The 23778-nt window shown below is 46.3% G+C and overlaps 1 protein-coding gene and 1 long non-coding RNA gene across 2 annotated transcripts in view; one reads left to right on the forward strand and one right to left on the reverse strand.

The window, feature by feature from the left end:
* Nucleotides 1–23778, forward strand: part of adgrv1 (adhesion G protein-coupled receptor V1) — an 810104-nt gene that overhangs the window by 574441 nt on the left and 211885 nt on the right. The window lies entirely within an intron of this gene.
* LOC137369076 (uncharacterized) overlaps nucleotides 10896–23778 on the reverse strand; it is a 43765-nt gene continuing 30882 nt past the window's right edge. The window contains exons 2-3 of the long non-coding RNA XR_010974863.1: nucleotides 17422–17522; nucleotides 10896–13474 (exon numbers count right to left, since the gene is read on the reverse strand). This is a non-coding gene — a long non-coding RNA (uncharacterized lncRNA). The remainder of the gene's footprint in view (nucleotides 13475–17421; nucleotides 17523–23778) is intronic.

The following is a 23778-nucleotide window of genomic DNA, read 5'->3' on the forward strand; positions in this document are numbered from 1 at the left end:
CCAGCCAATCAGAGAGCAGGCAGCTCAGCCGTATCGGTAGCACCACCGCAAGCGGTGGCCACAACCAGTACTGCAGAGGCCTCAGAACCAGGCCCAGCGCTGGAACCCCGGAACAGAGGTAGGTGAGGCAGGGTCACCGGAGTCAGTCCAGAAGGCCCCGGCAAGGAGGAGCGGGGGTGGGGGTGGTGGTTGTTCAGTCCAGGAAGGGGGGGTGGTCCCGGGAGGGTAAGGTTCCCAGTGGGGGTCCTCCTTGGGCCACAAGTCGCCCGCAGAGGAGGGAACTCCCCACCCCATCCAACCCAAAGCCCGCAGGAAGGGTGCATCATTTTACAAGGTGTCCTTCCCCCATGGTGGAGACCCCAACTGCCGCTGATAAGATCCCAGTGGTGGCGGGAAGAGGCCCTTAATTAGTTGTTAATAGGCCACTTAAGGGCCTCAGTTGGGCTTCTGGGCACGAAGGCAGCCGTCGGCCTATTCCACCCCCAGGAAGATCGCTTGGCAATGGGGAGGTGACAGGCCCTCTCCCCATCACCCCCCTCACCACCTGTCGCGATACTACATGCACCTCGCCTTGGGGGGCAGCCCATAAAATCCCAGCCTAGATGTTGGACAAGAAGTCTGATAACACAAAGCAATGGAAGGGTTGATGAAAATGATGGAAAGAAATAGTACACGTGTGTGGAAGCTGACCTCATGTCTGCAGATGATTTCACCAGGAGCAGCATATGGATGAAGAAAAGGAGGGTACCAAAAGTGGATCATTGGAGGACTCCAGAGGTAATAGTGCAAGGGCAGGAAGGGAAACTACTGCTGCAGATGCTCTGGCTGTCATTAGATAAGTAAGAGGATGTGAGGGCAATCCCAGTGAGCTGGACAACGGAGAAGAAACATTGAAAGAGGATAATGTTGCCGACTGCATCACTGGTTGCAGAGGGATCAAACAGAGATAATTCATTGCAGTGAATTTCATTTGTATTTTTGGTTAAAGCTGTTTTGATTCTCTGGTCAGGCAGAAAATTAATTGGAGAAGCATCAAGGACACGTGTGAAGACAAGATAAAGAGGGTGACTTTGTGTATGGGTAGGGAATCAATGTTGGAATTGAGGTTGAGGGAGCTGAAGAACATCAAAGAAACTAGCTGTGTGGGGGAGAGTGAGTTCTGGTGATGGTTGAAATAACTGAGAGGGGGCTGGTAAGTCTACAGAGGCAAGAGGCATGAGCATTCAGTGTTTGGGGTGCATCGGGCACAGGATACCCTGAACATTCATTTGGCACCCAGAAATTGGGCAAATACTTGGTCCAATTTCTTCTCCTATTCATGGTAGGTTTTGCAAAACCCTGAATCACATCAACAGCTGCACACACAATCAGCCCATGTTGGGAAACTGAAGCCAATGCAGCTGTGACTCTGATATGTGCGAGCTGTGTGCAGTGTCCCGCCAGTGACACAGAATATAGCAAAATCGACCTTTTTAAATGCAAGCTGTCCTTACTGTTGAAAGGGACAATGATGAATATAAGCAGGGTGAAAGAGACAAATGGAAATCATAATAAACAGAGGAATAGGCCTTCTTCTTCAGGACCTGCATAGAAATATAGAAAATAGGAGCAGGAGTAGGCCATTCGGCCCTTTCGAGCCTGCTCCGCCATTCATTATGATCATGGCTGATCATCCAACTCAGTAACCTGTTCCTGCTTTTGCCCCATACCCTTTGATCCCTTTAGACCCAAGAGCTATATCTAACTCCTTCTTGAAAACATACAATGCTTTGGCCTCAACTGCTTTCTGTGGTAGCGAATTCCACAGGCTCACCACTCTCTGGGTGAAGAAATTTCTCCTCATCTCAGTCCTGAAAGGGTTACCCCGTATCCTTAGAATATGACCCCTGGTTCTGGACTTCACCATCGGAAACATCCTTCCTGCATCTACCCTGTCAACTCCTGTTAGAATTTTATAGGTTTCTATGAGATCCCCCCTCACTCTTTTGAACTCCAGCGAATATAATCCTAACCGACTCAATCCCTCCTCATACGTCAGACCCACCATCCCAGGAATCAGTCAGGTAAACTTTCGCTGCACTCCCTCTATAGCAAGAACATCCTTCCTCAGATAAGGAGACCAAAACTACACACAATATTTGAGGTGTGGCCTCACCAAGGACCTGGAGATTGCAGCAAGACATCCCTGCTCCTGTACTCGAATCCTCTCACTATGAAGGCCAACATACCATTTGCTTTTTTACCGCCTTTTGGACCTGCATGCTTACCTTCAGCAACTGGTGTACGAGAACACCCAGGCCTCAGTGCATATTCCCCTCTCTCAGTTTATAGCCGATCAGATAATAAACTGCCTTCCTGGTTTTGCTACCAAAGTGGATAACCTCACATTTATCCACATTATACTGCATCTGCCATGCAGGGTAGTGTCCTAGGCTCAACCTTCTTCAACTGCTTCATCAATGACCTTCCTTCAATCATAAGGTCAGAAGTGGGGATGTTCGCTGATGATTGCACAATGTTCAGCACCATTCGCAACTCCTCAGATACTGAAGCAGTCCGTGTAGAAATGCAGCATGACTTGGACAATATCCAGACTTGGGCTGATGGGTGGCAAGTAACATTCGTGCCACACAAGTGCCAGGCAATGACCATCTCCAACAAGAGAGAATCTAACCATCTCCCCTTGACATTCAATGGCATTACCATCACTGAATTCCCCACTATCAACATCCTAGGAGCTACCATTGACCAGAAACTGAACTGGAGTAGCCATATAAATATCATATAAATACCATGGCTACAAGAGCAGGTCAGAGGCTAGGAATCCTGAGGCGAGTAACTCACCTCCTGACTCCCCAAAGCCTGTCCACCATCTACAAGGCACAAGTCAGGAGTGTGATGGAATACTCTCCACTTGCCTGGATGGGTGCAGCTCCAACAACACTCAAGAAGCTCGACACCATCCAGGACAAAGCAGCCTGCTTGATTGGCACCCCATCTACAAACATTCACTCCCTCCACCACCAACGCACAGTGGCAGCAGTGTGTACCATCTACAAGATGTCCTGCAGCAATGCATCAAGGCTCCTTCGACAGCACCTTCCAAACCCGTGACCTCTACCAACTGGAAGGACAAGGGCAGCAAATGCATGGGAACACCACCATCTGCAAGTTCCCCACCAAGTCACACACCATCCTGACTTGGAACTATATCGCCGTTCCTTCACTGTCGCTGGGTCAAAATCCTGGAACTCCCTTCCTAACAGCACTGTGGGTATACCTACCCCACATGGACTGCAGCGGTTCAAGAAGGCAGCTCACCACCACCTTCTCCAGGGCAACTAGGGATGGGCAATAATTGCTGGCCGAGCCAGCAACGCCCACATCCCATGCATGAATAAAAAAAAATTAGCCCACTCACTCAACTTGTCCAAATCACTCTGAAGCCTCTCAGCACCCTCCTCACAACTCACCCCCCCCCCCCCACCCAGTTTTGTGTCATCTGCAAATTGGACATATTACATTTAGTTCCCTCATCTAAATCATGAATGTATATTGTGAATAGCTGGGGTCCTAGCACCGATCCCTGCGGTACCCCACTCGTCACTGCCTGCCATTCGGAAAAAGACCCACTCTTTGTTCCTGGCCGCCAACCAACTTCCTGGAGGAGAAATAGTAGTAATAAAAAGAAGTAAAACTGCAAATGTTGGAAACTGAAATAAAAACAGAATATGCTGAAAATACACTGTTAGCCCATCAATTTGTCTGTAAAGACAAAAAGAGATTAACGTTTCAAGTGTAGACATTTCATTAGAAATGATAAAGGCTGTACAAATGAAATATTAACTTATCTTTGTCTTTATAGATGCTGATTGTCTCTTTTTTAACCCTTTCTGTTTTTATTTGTTTCATTATTTACTTTTTTTGCTTAATTTGTGAGAATAATTGAGACAATTTATCAGGTGCTATTTTGTTTGTCCACCTGTAGGTGGCAGCACAATACAGTGTATAATAGAGCCATTATAGCATTAGCACTGGGAATGCAACAAAAAGTATTCTGGAGCTGTACATCATGGAGGAAGCTGATGATGAGATTTGCTAAAAATTATACTGTCATATCGTACTGGGAAGGTGTGCAATTGAATATTGGACTATAAGTAATCTCTACAGTTTGCATGCTTTGTTAATTAGCAGTTGGTTCAGATTTCAAAAGCCAGATTTCACATATCCATCACATAGCTCTGGAATCGTTCCTGTTGTTGCACCTGGGCATATTGAATAGCTTGGGTGCAGCCCATAGAGGAATGCTGGGCAGGCACTGTTAAGGGTATGTGATCCTCTCAGCTGATCTCTGTGCTAAAGTGATCCAATACATGCTGGTGCAATTATAGGAAAACCTACTCCATTGTGCCCAGTATGGCTAAAAGGTCTCACAATTCAGAGCTAAAAATGGCTCCCTACCCAAACTCTTCATGGGTTTCCTATCACATCCTCCCCTCCCCCAACCTTTACCACCCTGGTCCCTGCCACAGTCCACTCGCCCCACCCCCCACCCCCGGACACCCCACCACCAACACTGACTTTGGCGTACTTCCTCTTCAGTACTAAATGTGTTCAAAACTTCATTTCAGTATGTTAAACTTTTAATACATACATGCACACACAAACAGGCATGCACACAATAGGCCTACCACTATGTGGTTTGTCAGCTAAAAATAGATAATTCATTTAGATTTATAGGTAGTTTGCTGTTAACATTGGCCTAGGGACTAAAATTAATACAGGTGCAGATTGAAAACTGATTTTGCACCATTCAAGCTTCTTGAAAAATCTAAGTATGGGTCAAATTTTCCTTCCCACCAGCACAAACACCCACCCCGCTCCTCCCCCAACCTACCCCCCCCTCCATCCTCTCCCCATCCCAGCCCAGTTTGTACCAGGATAAAAACAAAGCCACAAATGCCCTATTTTACTGAAGAATTTTTACCTAAATAAGGTCAATCGAAGTTGCTACCTGCAACTTTACAGATGCTCCAGTCCAGAGGTGAAGCTTTGCAGTTGCTTCTACTTAGCTTCCATGGCTAGTCATCAGGCATGCATCCACTCAGCAGTATTCCTGGACAATGATGCATATGGCATTCTGCCTGCTATAGCGATTGGGCTTCATGAAGGAGGGCCTTAGTTGCGCCTTTCCAAGGGTGGCCCGTCAACCCTACATATTAAAATGACCTTATCCCCAGAGATGAGATCCATGTCTGGACACTGTGACTGGCAGTCCCACCCTGCTGCACTACTGCTCCTTTAAAAGGGTTTGTGGAATTTCAACTGAATGATTTATCACCTGTGAAAAACAGGATTACATCATATAACCTGATCAAACCTAGGTAAGTCCCTGGAGATGTATCAGTATTTCCTGAAAGCAGATCATATTTATTCAGTAACTTCAACTTGAGCTTTACCTGCGACATTTATAAATTCAGTGAGAACTTGATTTTTGTAGGTTTGTTGAAACATGGCTAACCTTGTTGATGGATTTAGATTTTTTTTCCTTTTCAGTTTTCTCCCCTCTCTCCTGAAGGCATTGACGTATGCTGAGGTACAGTTCCAAGAAGGCTAATAGATGTCATGTGCCTCACCCAAGTCGATATTTGTTAACCATGAGGCTAGACAGTGAAGCCTAGATTTTCCAATTGTTTCCACCTGATTAGTTCAGCTCGCCACAATATTGAACAGAGTTCTGTTGTGCCGGATTGCCTCCTAATTTTCAAATCACCTAATTTTCCATTGTTATTTAAGGTGGATGCAGGAAGTACCTTCACATTTTCACCTCATTTTCACCCACATGACAAAGTACCCTGCCTTTCTTAATATTACCATGCTACGGTCAAGTGAGGAGGGGTTGAAAGGCTTCCCTCTTTTCCCTCTCCTTGTTAGACCACAACAGTTTTAATTCTTTCTTACAGTGGATGTACTAGCCAATTCAGTAGGTGTTTGATTACTTACTTGTTATGATCATAACAAGAACCAATCGGACAGGTTTTCTTGAGATAGCAACGAAAGAGGTTAACTTTATTGTGTCTAAACTGAAGTCATAATGTAATAAACAATACCAACTTTCACTCACACACACAGTGGAGGTTTACACACACACAAATGGGGAAAGCGCAAGATTGGTTGAGTTAAAGCCCATAAAAAAGGTGCACAGTCTGGAATTTGGTGGTTCAGCTGGCTTCTAGCTGAATTCAGTGGTCCTGAGGCTTTTAGTTTGAAGAGATAGGTAACAAGTTTGGTGAGTCTGTTGGAGATAGCAATGTGGATTATTTCACCAATGGGGTTTCTGATTGTAGATAGAGTATGAAAAGGTGGCCAGCCAACAAGCAATTTATTTGATAACCCTGCTGTGAAGCAGCGTGAGAGGTTTTACTATGGTAAAGGCGCTACAATAATGCAAGTTGTTGGTGGTGATTCCATGACATTGCTTGCAGTATTTAAAACACTGAAGTTTGTCGGCCGGAATACATTTTGTTTCTGGTCTGAAGTGACATGACGGTTTGTTGATTTTGATAGGGAAGGGTGAAGAGAATGTATGTTAATTAATTTGTGTATTTAGATTATTTTGATATATTTCACTAACTGATTTTAATTAAGTTTTTTTTTACAAAAAAAGCACACTGTGATTGGAAAAACCAGGATTTTGTTCATGTTCTATACACATAGAAACATAGAAAATAGGACCAGGAGTAGCCATTCGGCCCTTCGAACCTGCTCCGCCATTCATTATGATCATGGCTGATCAATCCAAACAGTGTACCTCTTTCACCAATTTTAATTGATTTTTTTTTTAAATTATCACTTTTTTTCTGCTCCTCTCCTGAAGATAGTAATGATGAGATATTTTGTGGCACCTGCAGCCATCTGGCTCCCTCACCCGTGGACTTGCTGCATCTCTGGTGTCACTGGACTATTTGACCATGGGGAGCTAAGCATGGTCGAATACTGAACTGATGTCCACACTTTAGAGTTGGAGTCACTGGGTAGTGGCCATGTGAAGGAACTCTGGATGATCTGCTTTCCATTCTCACAGCCAGAGATTATGGGCCAATCATGGGTCCATAATAACTACATTAGATTTTCTAATTCAGCACTAACCAGAGCCTTAGATCTTTATGACCTGCATGGCTGAGTACCAAGTAATGGTACTGAGTACCATTCACTGAGCTTTCTGGAAACTGTTAATTTGTTACTCTGATTTTAAAAAAAAACCTTTTAAGGGACAGTAGCAATTTAAGAAGATGGTGAAATTTCATTGACAGCTTCTGAAATGGTTAACTTTTTAAAGTAACAGAACCATAGAGAAACATGTTGAACCAATTTTTTTTTTAAATTTTGATTAATTAATTCATGATATAAGTAAATAACTATGAACTATTGATAATATTTTCCTGCATTGTTGAAGTATCAGTATTAGAATGCTAGATTCAATTTCATTAAAAGGTGCAAGGGCTTAATCTGCATTGCATCCAGAGCTGTATTTCGCACCTGTCAAGAGCAGATTGTTGAGACCATGGGCAGGATTTTCACCTCCGAATGGGAGTGAGTATGGAGGTGGGCTGGAAAATTAGCACCGCCGACTGCCATGCTGGTTTGCCTTGGCTGTTCTGACCACTGACGATGTTGCTTAGGAGGGCTGAAAGCGGGACCCAGCAACCTGCCCCATTCAGATTATGGCCAATTGATCTTGTAAACGAGCTTGTTGTCAGCTCGTCAAGGGTCAGTTTGTAATTTTTGTTCGGGCGCACGGGTTACGTGATGGATCAGGAACAGTCCAAAAGGAAGGAGGCAGCAGCACAGTGGGGAGCCAGTCATGGCCATGCCATGCAATTAATTGGGCTCATAAAAGGGTGCGTTGCTGAGAGGGGAACTCATCCATTGGCACAGGTACCATTGGCTGAGCAGACTTAGCAGAACAAGTGGTTTGTGCGTTCTTGGGCAGTGGAGCGGGTCGTGACCCTCCAGGGATTGTGAGGCCATCAGAGGAGGGATCCAGTAATCATAGAGAATGCAGTTGACTGCAAGCAAGGCAACAACTGGTAATGGAATTAAAATACTTGGAGATACGAACATATGAATTAGGAGCAGAAGTCGGCCATTCTGCCCCTCGAGTCTGCTCCGTTATTCAATAAGATCATGGCTGATCTGTTTGTGTCTTGAATTCCACACTCCCATCTACCCCCGATAACCTTTGATTCCCTTGCCGAATAAGAATCTATCTAGCTCCACCTTAAAATATTCAATATCCCACCTCCACCACCTTCTGAGGCAGAGATTTCCAAAGTCGCACAACCCTGAGAGAAACAATTTCTCCTCATCTCTGTCCTAAAAGGGCGACACCTAATTTTAAAACAGTGCCCCCTATTTCTGGACTCACCCACAAGAGGAAACATCCCCTCCACATCCACCTTGTCAAGACCATTCAGGATCTCATATACTTCAATCAAGTCTCCCCTCACTCTTCTAAACTCCAGTAAAAACAAGCCCAGTCTGTCCAACCTTTCCTCATAAGACAACCCGCTCATTCCAGGTATCAATCTAGTAAACCTCCTCTGAACCGCCTCCAACGCATTTACATCCTTAAATAAAGAGACCAAAACTGCGCACAGTATTCGAGATGTGGTCTCACCAATGCCCTGTATAACTGAAGCATAACATCCTTACTTTTATTTTTAATTCCTCTCGTAATAAAGTATAGCATTTCATTAGCCTTCTTTATTACTTGCTGTATCTGCATGCTAACCTTTTGTGACTCATGCACTAGAACACCTAGATCCCTCTGCACTTCGGAGTTCTGCAGTCATTCTCTGTTTAAGTAATACTCTGCTTTCTTATTCTTCCTGCCAAAGTGAACAACTTCACATTTTCCCACATTATACTTCATCTGCCAGATTTTTGCCCACTCACTCAACCTATCTATATTGGTCTGCAACCTCCTTATGTCCTCTTCACAACATACTTTTCTACCTATCTTTGTGTCATCTGCAAATTTAGTTACCATGCCATCGCTCCCCTCATCTAAGTCATTGATGTAAACTGTAAAAAGATAGGGACTACTAGTTATAAGGAGCAACATCCTTGGGATCAGATACAGGGCCCTGGGCATGAGGAGGGCGGAGGAGAAGAGTGAGGGGCAGGAAGGCAATGAAGGCTATATGCTCAGCATCAAGTGTACCGCCAAAGAAAAAGCTACCTAGACATGTCAGAGAATCAGTGTCACAGAAAACTGCGCCTCTAGGCAAATAGTCATTGAGATTTGTACCCTTGTTGAGGAAGATCTCAGACCTCACTGTACTGATCACCATGCCCTGCCAGTAGACATTAAAGTCACTGTGGCCTTGAACTTCTTCGCCTCTGCTCTTTCCAAGAATCAGCAGTGAACCTTGATGGCATCTCACAAGCAGCAGCACACCATTACATCTCACAGATGCCTTATTAGCGAAAGCTGGGCAGTACATACAATATCAAACAAATAGGGTCAAGCAGGCATAAAAGGCAGTGTGATTCTCCTTCATTGCTGGATTTCCACAGGTGCAGGGCATTATCGATTACACCCATGTGGCCATCAAAGCACTAACTTACCAGCCAGTGAGATCCATCAACAGGAAGGTGTTACGACCAAGTGAGAAAGGTGTCGTAGCTGAGATGTACTTGAAGAGCCCTCAGCCACTGGTCAAAACCCAACTGCTTACTTCTTTCAAACTCCAGAGAAGTTTGATTATCTTACTTCTTGAGGGTTCTAAACTTTTGGCGATAAGCTTCGGGTACTAATTCATATGCCCTGAAGATAGCATTTTTGTTGAGTTCATAATTTGATGAACAAAAGCCCTCATGGGCTTTTCCAGTTAGCGCGCTTTGTAGTAAAAGAGGGCAGGTCTCAGCTGGCCATTTTAGCTGCCTTTTCAGTTTCTCAAAGGATACAAAACATCTTCTACATCCTCATTGAATTTTGGAATTAGTTGAGCTAGTTTTAACAATTCTGTACCCAGCCCTGAAATACGCTCCTCCATATTGGCCATGCTTTCATTGGGGTTACTCTGTCACCCCGAGTTAACTCAAGCCACTTCAGCTCTCTTTCTTCACATTCTTTCTGGAATATTCTTTCTCTCTCTCTCTCTCGTTCCTTCTGCTGTCTTTGTTTTTCATCACGTTCCTTCTGGAAGACTGTCTCCTTTTCTCTCTCCCCTGTAGCTCTCTTTTTCTTTCCCTGTCTTCAAATTCAAGTTTCTTTTGTTCCAATTGTATCTTTGCTAGCAGTACACTGTCTGGGTCTACTTTTAACCCTGTTTCTGTTTCTTCAGATTCAAGGGAAAAGTGGTTGGCCATTAGCATTAGTAGTTCAGACTTCCTAGCCTTGCCACTTACAGTGATCCCACATTACTCAGCCATTTTCCTCAACTCCTCCATAGACAGTGCTTTTTATTTATCCCAAGTTACTTCACCCTGGCTTGGGGAGCCACTAGCTTCAGTTGCAGTCATGTTAGTGTTCAATCACACACAACCACAAGAAAACCTGTATTGAAATCTTGCTCTTTTTTGATTGGGAACAATTTGGCTTCCCCCTTCCAATTTCTCTTGTTTTTCGGTAAACTCCAGGATGGTAGCACCCAAATTTCTGTTATGACCAGGTGAAAAAGGGGTCTTGGGTTCCCTCTGAGCCTTCACCAGGTTTTACTGTAACAGAGTTTAATTTTAAACACACCATATTTTTAGCTGCCCCTTAGTGAATCCTTATTCACTGCTTTCCAATTATAAGGTAAAGAAACCAACACACACAGGTTTAGTTAGGTTTAAAGAGGAACAGTTTAAATTTATTAAACTTAAACTCTAATTCGGTTGACGCCTACAGATACACAACGAGCCCACGCTAGCATGCCATACGCGATACACACATGCAAATAGAGACAGAAAAGAGCAAAAGAGAAAATAAAGTGCAAAAGTTTGAGGCAATATCTGAAGAGTTTTTGTTACGGTTCTTAAAGCTCACTGTAGAGTCCTTGATTGTAGGTAGATCTTGCTTTTTGTTGGAGCCCAGTATTCTCCATAAACCTTGTTCGCTGTAGGAGACTTTTCTCTCTTGGGGTTCATGTGTCTTCAGTGGATTCAGAGGCTTGTGAGAAAGAGATGGGAGCAGGCAGGAGAGATCTAAGGAGCGAACAGTCTTATCTGAGTTCAAAATGTTTGTACAATTGAGAAAACCCCAGGTTGCCAAGCAGGTTAGTCATGTGACTAGCTGGTCTGACCACGTCTGTTTATGGATTTGGCTAGACCAGCATTCATCCTGAAATTTAAACTCCCTAACCTTCATTGCCTGGTGCTCAAAGTCCATTGTGGGTTAAATGTGTCGAGGAATGGTCCTTTGTCCTTCCAAGCACTGTCTGTTAATATGCAAATGTCTTTTCCAGCCACGGCTGATCTGTTCAACAAGTCATTTCCTCGCTCCAGCAACATTTTAAAATCAATGTTCATAACAAAATGAATGTGCCTCATTCTTGGCAAGTGGGGGCCCAGCATGCCAAAGGACTTCCACTCTGTCAATATTCAGCTGCTCTGCGACCACAACAGGAACTTCCTGCCTGTGTGCGCTCACTATCCTGGCATGACGATTTCATCCTCTGCCAGTCCAGGCTGCCACAGCTCTTCATGCCACCACCCAGACTTCACAGATGGGTTCTAGGGGACAAGGGATATCCCTTGAAGGGATGGTAACTCACCCCTTTACGTGGCCCCAAGTTGGAGGCACAGGGGCACAACAGCTGAAGCCATCTGTTCACAGGGACTGCCACTGAACAGGCCATCGGGCTTTTGAAAATGCGGTTCTAGTGCCTGGACAGGTCAGGTGGTGTCCTGCAGTACATTCCCGCAAGGCTCTTGTGAATTGTGGTTCTCGTGCATTGTGGTGGTCTGCTGTTTTCATGGCTCTCCAGAGAGGACTGGACCTTGAAGAGGGTGAGGTGCTAAAACATCACAGCTCATCGGAGGAGGAGGTGGAAGAGGAAGATACAGAGCAGAATGGTGCCCAGGCTGTGCAGGGAGGTGGTAGGGATTGGCTCAGGAATCAAAGCTCTCTTCGGGATGGCATCAACATCAGGGAACATCTGATCCAGGCACGTTTCACCTGAGTGCTTCTAATCCAGCAGGACTGCATCCTCTGGAACTCACTTTCATCTACACGTGAGAACACTTCCACTGAAGACACAACCTTGATTAGATCCACACGCACTGCCAGTGCATGATGCACATCTGCCCAGCAGTCTCACCAACCCCTTTAAAAGACCATGGCTTCTCTTCACTACTTCATCCCTCTTTTCCAGTTTTGTCATTAAAGAATGGAAGCTCACACATCTGGGGTCATGTCTCAAGATTTACAATTCTAGTAAACCGTTACAAAGCGCACATTACCAAGTGAAATACACCCCAGCGAACCACTCGGTGCTCTCCTTGTGGCCTCGGATGAGGTGGAGGCAACCTGATAGCTTCTGTTTGAATGCAGCAATCATCCTTATCTTGGCACCTCCAGACTCTGCTGCACCAACGTCAATGCAGAGGCAACCTCCGTCACGGGGGTCTGCTGCATAGATGATCCCTCAGTCAGAGGGGCCAAAGAGGCAGATGCAGATGATGGCGCCCCATGAGGAGTGGCACACTCACCCTCTTTAGTAACTGCCTCAGCCCTTAGATGGCACTCCGGATGGCTAGAGGGGACTGCGCAAATGGCATCCACTCCAAACATCCTTGTGCCATCAATGCCACTGACCAGAGCATAGCTTGCATTCTGTAGCACTGGCTCAGGGAACGGCTGTGTTTTTTTTTATTGGTTCATGGGATTTGGGCATCTCTGGCTAGGCCAGCATTTATTGCCCTTGAACTGAGTGGCAGCTAGGCTATTTCTGAGGGCATTTAAGAGTCAACCTCATTGCTGTGGGTCTGGAGTCACATGTAGGCCAGACCCTGTAAGGACAGCAGATTTCCCTCCCTAAAGGACATTAGTGAACCAGATGGGTTTTTACAACAATCGACAATAGTTTCATAGTCACCATTAGACTAGATTTTAATTCCAGATTTAATTGAATTCAATTTTCACCATCTGCTGTTGTGGGATTCAAACCCATGCCCCCAGAGCATTAGCCTGGACTCTGGGTTACTTGTCTGGTGACTTTGGGATTAATGTAGGATTAGTATAAGTTTATGGTTGGCACAGACTCGGTGGGCTGAAGGACCTGTTTCAGTGCTGTATCTCTCTATCTACAGAATTCAATATCTTTTCATGCTTTCCTCCAGGTATTGCCATCTCTCCGTCACCCACTTCGTCATGCAGGGCTACCCTAGCGACTTCCATTGCAGCCGCCTCCACGTCTGCGATAATGGTGAACTGGGGCACTCCTCCGCCTGTGCACACCAGTGATTTTTGTCCCTCCTTCTCCTGCAAGGACAAAAGAGAGAGAGATAAGGCCTTTCTCATCAATGCCAGCAGCTCATTTAAATAAAAAGCTGCATGTATCAGTGCTGCCAGGTCCTCAACAGCACTCGGGCTCTGGGCATTGCTGACGGGTCATGAATTACCCTGGGCCCATGTTCAGGAGCACCCTGCACCCTCAGGCTGCCCAGCTGGTGTGTCTGCTGGTAGCTGCAGACTTGGGGCCTGTCAATTGGTCTACTGTTGCACTCACCTTGCCAGCGTGAGGAAGGTCATTAAACCTCTTGCAGCATTGCATCCAGTTTCTCCGGACGACACTTCGGCTGCAGACAATTTCTGCCACCTCCAGCCAGGCCTGATTTGTTTGGCTGGGTCGCCATCACCTGCCACCCTCTGGAAACAGGACCTCTCGCCTCACAAGGGCTGCAACTGTGAACCATGGGGTAGCCCTTGCTCGGATGCCAGGCCTTTGCCTCTCCTGCTGCTGAGCTTGGCGTTGCATGGCAAATCAAAATGACCGAAACAGTAATGGCTGCCGTCATGCTTTAAAATCGGGCCTGCTCTTTACAAGTTCTACCTCCATCAAACGCTAGCGCCGCAAATTGGCCACCCAACAGTCAATTAGCAGCCCACATCGGGGAAAATTGCAGCTGTGACTACTTCCCCCTTGGTGCAGAGTCAGGACCCGGAAATGGTTCCGACATCAGGTTCCCGACCCCAAACCTGCCCCATATCTGTTCATGGATGTTTAATCTTTACAAACCAAATTCCTTTGAGAATATGACAACATTTTTTTGCCCCTCACTTGTGTAATACCACTTATTTTGTTCCTGTTAAATCCTTAAGTTTATACCTAAAATTTCATTATATTCAAACTATGATGGTTTTCTCAGTGCCAGAGATTTCCTCCACTTTGCAGTAGCCATTTTCCCCATATGTGACCGAATGGCACAGAACAGTGCAGTGGGAATGTAATGCCATCTTAATAACATTGAACAAAAGTTCCAATCTGCTGAGGTCACATCCTGGCATCAGATGAGGTGCAACAGCCACATTTTCTGGGTGGCAATACAATTAAATTCAGCTTCTGACTGGCCTGCATCCAACATGATTATGCTAAAACTAGTACAGAATAAAAATCCCATTATTGTGCTGGAAAAATATGCTTACACTAGCCTCAGAGTTTAACATCTGTGCCAGGCAAATTTGTTACAGACCAGTTTAAGGATGAAATTGCCATCAATCTAGAAAATAATGACATGCAACCAGCACAGATCTCAAAAGGAATGATTGGGCTGAGTTTTATGCACCCCCTCAGGACACCTTCCTGACGCCTTCCAATTTAGTCTGGGACGGGGAAGGCTAAGAACAGCCTTCGTGCCCCAGGCCAATTGAGGCTATTAAGTGACCAATTAATGGCCACATAAGGGCCTCTTCCCACCACCACCTCTATTTAGTTGAAGGCGAAGGGGCCCGATGCTGCAGGGAGACGCCACAAGGTAAAACTTGGCGGCCTCCTAGTAGGGTTGGGGGTCCTTCCTTTGGGGGCAATTTAGCGCCCCTGGAGGGTCCCCCTGGCAATGATCGCCGCCCTCCCCCTCCCCACACCCTCACTAACCCCAACCCCCACCCCATGGCCAGGGCCAGTCTGAATGACCCTGGCGACCCTGACCCCACTGAACTCTCCTGGTGTCTCCAGAATTTTGGTGCTGCAGGGCCTTCTGCCGTACTAATAGTCACCACTGCTCCGAGTTGCACTGCCAGTACTGCTGAGCTGCCGCTTGGAGGAGGGATCTCGACCTTAAAGGGACAGTGTCCCCGATGGCAGACAGTTAATTGCCAGCCTGCCGTGGAATTGCAATGGGAATCTGGTGGAGGGCCAAGGTGGGGTCTCCCCCCGCCTGCCGCCAGGACTCACATCCCAGAACAAATGGGCCAGGGGTTAAAATGTGGCAGGTAGAAGTCAGTGTCAGTAAGTATGGGCTGAATTTTCCTGCAGGCAGTGAAGCCCCGTCATTGGGTCTATCTGGGGGTCCCGAGCCAGTGCATGTTGTCAGAGCGCCCACCGGTGCAGCCTTCCAGGAGGTGGCCTCCTAATTGGCTTTTTCGCATTTGCCATCTTTTTAAGGACAGCGGGCAGGTTCCTAAGGAGGGAAACCCAATCAGAGGGCCCACAGCGCAGGATGGCCCACAGCCCCACTGGGGGAGGTGGGAACATCTGATGCAGAAAGGTGATTGTGAGAGCACCTCAACATAGAAACGCTCTCAGACTCTTTCTGCAAATCTTGAGAATGAAGAGGGCCACAGCTTGTAAGGTGATCGGTGTGTAGGGGGAGCCCCTTTACAGGATAAGTTTTGGTTGTGGCTGCGGCATTTCATCCTGCCGCCTCCCTCATTGGGGGCATGGAGCTTCCAGCTCCGAGAATCCCTCAGCCTACTGCCAAGAGGCTACCTCAAAGGAGCTGCCGGATTGTGCGTTCAGCGTTGGGGGTTACTCTGATGGCGGGAAACTGCTGTTTCCCTTTGGAAAATGGCCACTATGCGGGGCCTTAATTGTCCTAATTGGTGGGTAACCATTGGGGAGTCATCAGGATGCAATTTCCCCCTATTTTCCTGGCCGCCCCACCACCAAACCCGTCTCCATGGGGCCAGAAAAATTCAGTCCTATGATGCAATGCAGTCTGGTAAACAGTAACAGCAAGAATTATACACTGAGTGGAAATGGGCTCAGTGCTCTAACAGAGCAGAAGGACTTGTGAGTACAGGTTCACAGGAAATTAAAGGTAGCCCCTCTGGTTGATAACATTGTAAAAAAAAAACCTTGAGAAGCTAAGGTTGTTCGCCTTAGAGCAGAGAAGGCTAAGAGGAAATTTGGTAGAGGTGTTTAAGATAATGAACGGTTTTGGGTAAATAAAGAGAAATTGTTTCCAGTGGTTGAAGGGTCAATAAGCAAAGGGCACAGCATTGAGGAGATTGGCAGAAGAACTGAGACAACATGAGGAAAAGCTTTTTTACGCACCGAGTGGTTAGGATTTGGAATGCACTGCCTGATAGGATGTTGGTTATAGAGTTAATAGTAACCTTGAAAAGAAAATTGAATAAGTGCTTGGAGGCAAAATTGCAGTGATATGGGGAGAGAGCAGAGGAATGGGTCTGACTGGATTGCCCTTTGAAAAAGCCGACGCACATTCTCTGATGAATGGTCACCTTCTGTGCTATACTATTCTATTTTTCTGAAATGGAATTCTTTATATTGTCTTAAGAGATAGGTGGCATAGTGGCGCAGTGGTTAGCACCGCAGCTTCGCAGCTCCAGCGACCCAGGTTCGATTCTAGGTACTGCCTGTGCGGAGTTTGCAAGTTCTCCCTGTGACTGTGTGGGTTTCTGCCGGGTGCTCTGGTTTCCTCCCACAGCCAAAGACTTGCAGGTTGATAGGTAAATTGGCCGTTATAAATTGCCCCTAGTGTAGGTAGGTGGTAGGGGAATTGAGGGAAGGTGGGGATGTGAGAGGGTAATGGGATTAATGTAGGATTAGTATAAATGGGTGGTTGATGGTCAGCACAGACTCGGTGGGCCAAAGGGCCTGTTTCAGTGCTGTATCTCTAAATGAATAGATATAAAAGCTAAGAGTGTAATAGGCTGCTTGTCGAGCTGCTTTTCCTTAGTGCAGCTAGCACTCAAAGTTGAAGATGGTGTATAGATGCATGTTTTTGGTGCTTTACTGGGTGTTTTCATTGTGGAAAATGGGTTTGGAGGAGGGTGGAAGAAGTAGACAAGAGACAGCTACAATCACCCAACCCACAATGCAAAAGGCTATTATACCGTAGATATGTAATAAAAAATGCTACTGAAAAAGGTAGTTCCAGCTCAGTAAAACAAATAATAATTACCCAATCTGCATTAACCTTTACAGCAGCATCATTGTGCTTGCATATTACATTCACAATACTCACTTAAAATATGCTATTATTTCTTCACAGTCCTTCACTCATGTTGCTATTGCTTCACATATATGAAGTGGCCTCTGACGACAAAGCCCCTTGGCTATTACGAACTGTAACACAGGAAGCAGGAATTAGAATGTTTTGTGAGAAACTCGAAAAAGGAAACAATCCAAGCTTGAGTTTTGTCAGATGTGTTTAATTTGCACCCTTAAAGTTTATAAATTGTTGCCAAGTTATGTATGACATATTGTATGAACTCTTTGCGGTCTCAGTGATATTCCCAAAACCACGTCAATTGAAGGAAATGTGCAGTAAAAAGTTCCCTTATTATTCTTTAGACAGTGTGTGTGAACCTTGGACCAAATTTGACAATTTCATTTACGTACAATCCTACGTCTTCTGAAGTATGGGTGTTCTTGATCTTAATCGTGCTCACCAACATGTGCTACGACAACAATATTTGTACAAATTAACTGTTTATTTACCAAACCTTTGCACTGAGGTAGTGTAGTTAGCATAAACCTATTTATTTTCAATATAGCTTATATGTACACTGAAATCACATTTTATTTATTATGTTCAATAAATTTTCATTTAATCTTTAATTTTCATGGAGGGAATTTGACAAAATATTTTTCTTTCAGGCCAAAGATGAGCCATGCTTTCATTGTAGTAATGAAAATTTTGTCAAGCATTGATTATAATGGAAAATATAATACTAATGTGGTGTAATACAGGCAGCTGATTTGCTATCTCCTGTTTTGCACAACCTCTGAAGACCAATTTTACCCCAATTTTTTTACTGATAGGGCTCTGCAAGTGTTTTCATTTTTCATAAAACAACATCTGCACGTTACATTAAAGGATATCAGTTTGTTGCTGGAAAAGATCTTGGGCTGAATTTTCTCCACAGGTGACGATGCCAACATCAACAACAACAAATTATATTTACATAGCGACTTCAGTGTAATAAAACATCCCAAGGTGCTTCAAGGAGCATTATAAAATAAAGTATGACATCGAGCCTCAAAAGGAGATATTAGGTCAGATGAGCAAAAGCTTGGTCAAAGAGGTAGGTTTCAAGGAATGCCTTAAAGGAGGAAAGTGAGGCGGAGAGTGTAGGGAGTGTGTTCCAAAGCTTGGGGCCAAGGTAACTGAAGGCACGGTCACAGAGGTGGGAAACAAGAGCTGGGTTTGTTTTCAGGTTAGAAACCTGCCTCTGGTGGGAAACGAGTTAATGTTAAGATTTTCACGTGGGAAAGTCCTTAATTGGTATGGTGATGGGTTTCCTGTCCACTTAGAACCAGTTGGGGCGGGCATGGAGGTGGGTCAAATGAAGTGTGGGACTCATTTGGACACCCTACAGCAGCCATCACTGAAGCTGTTAGTTGCCCTAAGGGAACAATCTGCAGTTTGTGTCAAAGCCTTCCACTTTAACAAGGAGCAAGATGGCACAGGGGAGCTGGAGGCCTGGCACCCGGGGCAGGGCAGACCCTCGCTTCATCGATGCTGACCTGGACCTAATGCTGGAGGCCGTGTGGGAGAGGAGGGAGGTCCTTTTCCCGGACAGTGGTAAGAGGAGGGCACCTCATCATGCAGCAGGGGTACCTCTCTGTTCAGCATCATCTCCCTCCTATGTTCTTACTCCTCCCCAATGAGCTGTCTCCTTCCAGGGCCTCACAGTCCTCAAGGTCCACACCTTTCTGGAGGGCCATGTAATGAAGAGCGCAGCAGATCACCACAGTGCCTGAGACCCTTTGCAGGAGGGTATTGGAGAGCACCACCCAAGTCCAAATGCCGGAATCACATCTTCAGAAGGCCAATGACCTGCTCTATGGTTGTCCTACTGAGCAGGTGGCATTGGTTATATTGCCTCTGTGCCTCTGTCTGGGGCTCATGTAGAGGGGTCAGTAGCCATCTCTTCAAGGGATAGCCCTTGTCCCCTGGAATCCATCTATGCACTTCTAGGGTTGGAGTGAAGATCTGAGGCAATGTGGACTGCTGGGGGATGAAGGAGTCATAGCAGCTACCAGGAAAACAAGTGACACATGGAAGGAGCTCTTCTTGTGGTCACAGACCAGCGGAATATTGAGGGAGTGGAAAGCCTTCCGATTGATGGATCTCACTGGCCGGTGATGCCACCTATATTGGGTGCAATCGATTATGTCCTGCACCTGGTGCAATCCAGCAATGGAAGATAAACCCACTGCCCTCTGTACCTACAAGGCCGTGTCTGTTGTTAAATAAATGTGCTCTACAGCTCTGGCAAACAGCGCATCAGTGACCAGTGAGATGCAGTGGTGTGCAGCTGTTCTTGAGATGCCACTAAGGTCCGTAGCTGATTCTTGGAAGAAGCCAGAAGTGAAGAAGTTCAAGGTCAGAGTGACTTTGACGGCTACTGGCAGGGCATGGTGACCAATGCTGTGACAAGTGATGTCTTCAGCGATGAGGGCAGATGTGACCATCTGCCTGGAGAGTCATAGTCTCCTGCAGCACTGGTTCTCAGTCATCTCTAGGTAGCTCCGTCTTTGGCGGTAAATCCTGTGTTGAGGGTTTGACCTCTGTTGCCTTCCTATCCTTCTTTTCTCTCCCGTGCCCTCCTGATGCCCAGAACTCTGCCCTTCCTGTAGAGGGTGTAGCCCCTCATTACCACTGGGCCCAAAATCTGACAGTTGTGCCCCCACTGCCAGCTGGAGCCTTCCTTCTAGGCAGGTGACCTCCCAGTTGTCATTGCCAGCCTCGTCCCTTGCTCTTCTGACCCACAATGCCAGGTGGTGCCAACCCCATTCAAAGCCTGGGCACTGAGTGCCCTCTGTCCCTGCCACCAGGGCCACAATGCCAAGGGCCAAGTCTCCCTTTACCCTGCTGACCCTCTTATGGGACTGGGGTGATGCCCTGGGACAGCCATGACAGTCTCCCCACTCTTTACCCACCTCCCTTCAGCTGATCTGTTTCTGAAGGCGTGGATATCCCCTGTGCCTCTTTAAAAATTTAAACCTTGACAAGCGTTTAACAAACTTCTAAACAGCTTTGCTTGGGAGAAGAGCGGGATTCCTGTCCCGCTCTTCCCTATCCCCACCCTGGTGATTATTGCCGGTGCCGGGAATGGCATCTTGAAAATAACATGCCACCCAACGCTGGTATTTCCGGCTCCCTCCCCCAGCTCCATTCCGGACTTCGGAGGGCCCCAAAAATTCACTCCCCTTTATAGGTCCAAACAACTTTACTTTGACTTTGTGTGGGGAATTTTAACCTCGAAGGATGGGCATGTTGGGGTTGGGTGAGAAGTAAAAATAGTTAAAATTTCATGTGCAACCACAATCCACCTTCAACACACCCATTACCGCATTTAAGGAAGGCGTGTTTTACTGCGTGCAAGTAAGTTGCTCGCCGGAGGCGGATGATCAATAGAACAAGCAGGTCGATAATTCGCAAATGGTAATGGGGAAGTTTTGATTTGTCATTTGATTTTAATGCCTCCAGCATGGGTTTCCCGGAGCTCAGGAAACTCACTAGTGAAAAGGAGGTGAGATTGAGCGGGTGGTGCTTAAAGTTCAGATTGTCCAATCTCAATTCAGGGCGGCACAGTGGCACAGTGGTTAGCACTGCAGCCTCACAGCTCAAGGGACCCGGGTTCGATTCTGGGTACTGCCTGTGTGGAGTTTGCAAGTTCTCCCTGTGTCTGCGTGGGTTTTCTCCGGGTGCTCCGGTTTCCTCCCACAAGCCAAAAGACTTGCAGGTTGGTAGGTAAATTGACCATTATAAAATTGTCACTTGTATAGGTAGGTGGTAGGGAAATATAGGGACAGGTGGGGATGTTTGGTAGGAATATGGGATTAGTGTAGGATGAGTATAAATGGGTGGTTGATGGTCGGCACAGACTCGGTGGGCCGAAGGGCCTGTTTCAGTGCTGTGTCTCTAATCTAATCTAATAATGGCTCAGTGATTGCAGCTACTTTGGCACTTCCGTCTGGCAAAACATTTTGCAGAGAGTTCTTGTGAGTATAGAGGATTTTGAGATGTTTTGAGGCTTCAAACAGGCAGTTTTGGGATGGGGGCCTCTATGGATGTTTTCAAAAGGACATCAAGAAGACAATCATCATCCACGGCAGTGTTGTTGTGCTGTGGTGGGACCTGATATAGGTGAACAAGAGAAAGGTCCACAACACAAATCTGAAGGATACGATGGACAGCAGCAGAAAGCTAAACCGAGTGAAGAATGGAAGAGAGGAGAGTAATAGGGAGGCTGAGATTGTAGGAGGCACTATCTATGTGAGAGGGTATATGGACAGAGTCTTAGCTTCCTTGACCTATCTGAAGAATAGTGCTCCTACAGGCTCATATTTGTGTGGCAGGCTTTCACAGAGATCTGCAGGCTTGTGAAAGTCACCACTGGCCTCAATTTCTTTGCTTCTAGCTTCTGCCAGAGCACCATCGGCGACATTGCGAAGGCCTCCCAGTTGGCTGCACATAAACATATAAGGCGGATCACGAGAGGTTTGTTTACCAGGGTGTTGACTTATGTCAGATTCCCCTGTGCTGATGATAGCCAGAATGAGCGGGAACTCGCATTCACTTCTCCAGTTGGCTTCCTGCAGTGACAAGGTGACATCGATTTCACCACTGGGCAGATATTTTCTGTGCAACCATGGTCATGGCCTGCATAGCCTCATTTGAAACCCATGATTGAAGCTCCATGGAGGCAGCCACTTTCTCCATGGCAAACATTCTTATAATTACTTTACCCCAATCCACCAGTCCAGTTGGACTGTTCCACCCTTTCCAGTATAGTGGAGGGTATGCACAGTACATGTTATAGTTCTTGGCTGAGTTGCTGCTGTATCTCTATCATTCACCCTCTCAGCGATAGCCCCGGGTTCAGCATCTGTGCCCAGCTGAGCAAAACTTGGAGAGGATTGTGCCCCGACGCGGGCTCTCCACAACTATCCCTGCCACCACTGACTGTTCATTTTCACTTGTGAATTGGGAATCACCAGTTGAAAATTCAAGTAACTCTCTAACTTGACCCACTGAAGTGTGAGAATTTGCGCTGATGTATGATGGCAAAACTTGTGATGGTGTATCTTCAGAAAGAATGAAGAATAGACCTCATGCATCTCCACTGACTCTTCCACTACAGGTCAAGGCCCCAGAAAACAAAATAAGGGATATGAAATAGTTGTGGCAAAGTACCAATCTTGACGTTCGCCATACTTAGAGCTAAAAATCCGATTGCCCTGAAAAAGGACGTGGGAATCGTGATGTGCAATTAACCCACATTCGTTCAAAATAATTCAGACAACATGCAGTCTTTGTAGTGCCTGCTAATGCCATTGGCATGCAGTGCAGTGCTAAATGCACTGCTGAGTGGCTCCATGCACAAGGTGAGGTGCATTCTGGCTGGAGCAGGTGGTGGAAGCCATTGTGAAGGCATTTATGAGTTGAAGGAGGAGTGAAAATGATGCAATGGACCAGAGAGCCAATGGGTCTCGGATGCTGTGCTGAAGGCTTTGGTGGAGGAAGTAGAGAGGAGGAGACAAGTACTCTTTCCTTAGGGGGCCAGGAGGCCTGGCAGTCTGACATTACAAAGGCAGTGGGAGCAGTTAGCTGTTGTCATTAGTGCCAGTAGTTGAGCTCTGAGGACCTGGATGCAGTGATGCTAACAGTTCAATGACCTCACACAAGTGGTGAAGGTCAGGGAATGCATTTTCAAGTGCCATATCCGTTCAAATGAGCCATTAGCCTCACACTGATCAATTCACCACCCCCTCCTTCTCACCCCTCTCAACACGAGCACAACTCGAACACAATATTCATTGCCTCGCCTCACCCTCACATCTTAGAGTTTGCACACACTGCTAACTATTCAACAGAGGCAGGCACATCATCCAGCACATTGCACTACACTTACTGACAGACCTCCCTTTCTCTTTCAGGACAAGTGGCCCATAATCGGAGGCCACAGCAGCTAACTGGCAGGGTACAGGCACTGTTGCATGTCCCCTCCCCCATGGAGGAGACGATGCTGGTAATCATTGGTGCGGCCACAGCTGAGGTAGTGGCCAGCGGCAGGGCTGAAACTGTAAAGGATAACAATATTTTCATACCTAATCCACCTTCTCATATCCCACTTCCCCTTCATCTGAAAATCTCTTGTGATCTACAAGCTGCAGATGGTGTAAGCATGCATCTCTTGTTCGCACCCCCACACTCCCCCCCTCGCATTCAATCCTACCCTGTTTCTTTAGCCTTTCAGATACCCAAGAGCTGCCACCTGTCAACAACTGGTGTGAGAGGCTGAAGTACAAGAGGAACAGGAACAGGTGAAGAAGAAATACTGTCACTCGATCTCGCATTCACAGCCTC

This window comes from Heterodontus francisci, chromosome 4, assembly GCF_036365525.1.
Source record: "Heterodontus francisci isolate sHetFra1 chromosome 4, sHetFra1.hap1, whole genome shotgun sequence".
NCBI classification, from domain to species: Eukaryota; Metazoa; Chordata; class Chondrichthyes; order Heterodontiformes; family Heterodontidae; genus Heterodontus; species Heterodontus francisci.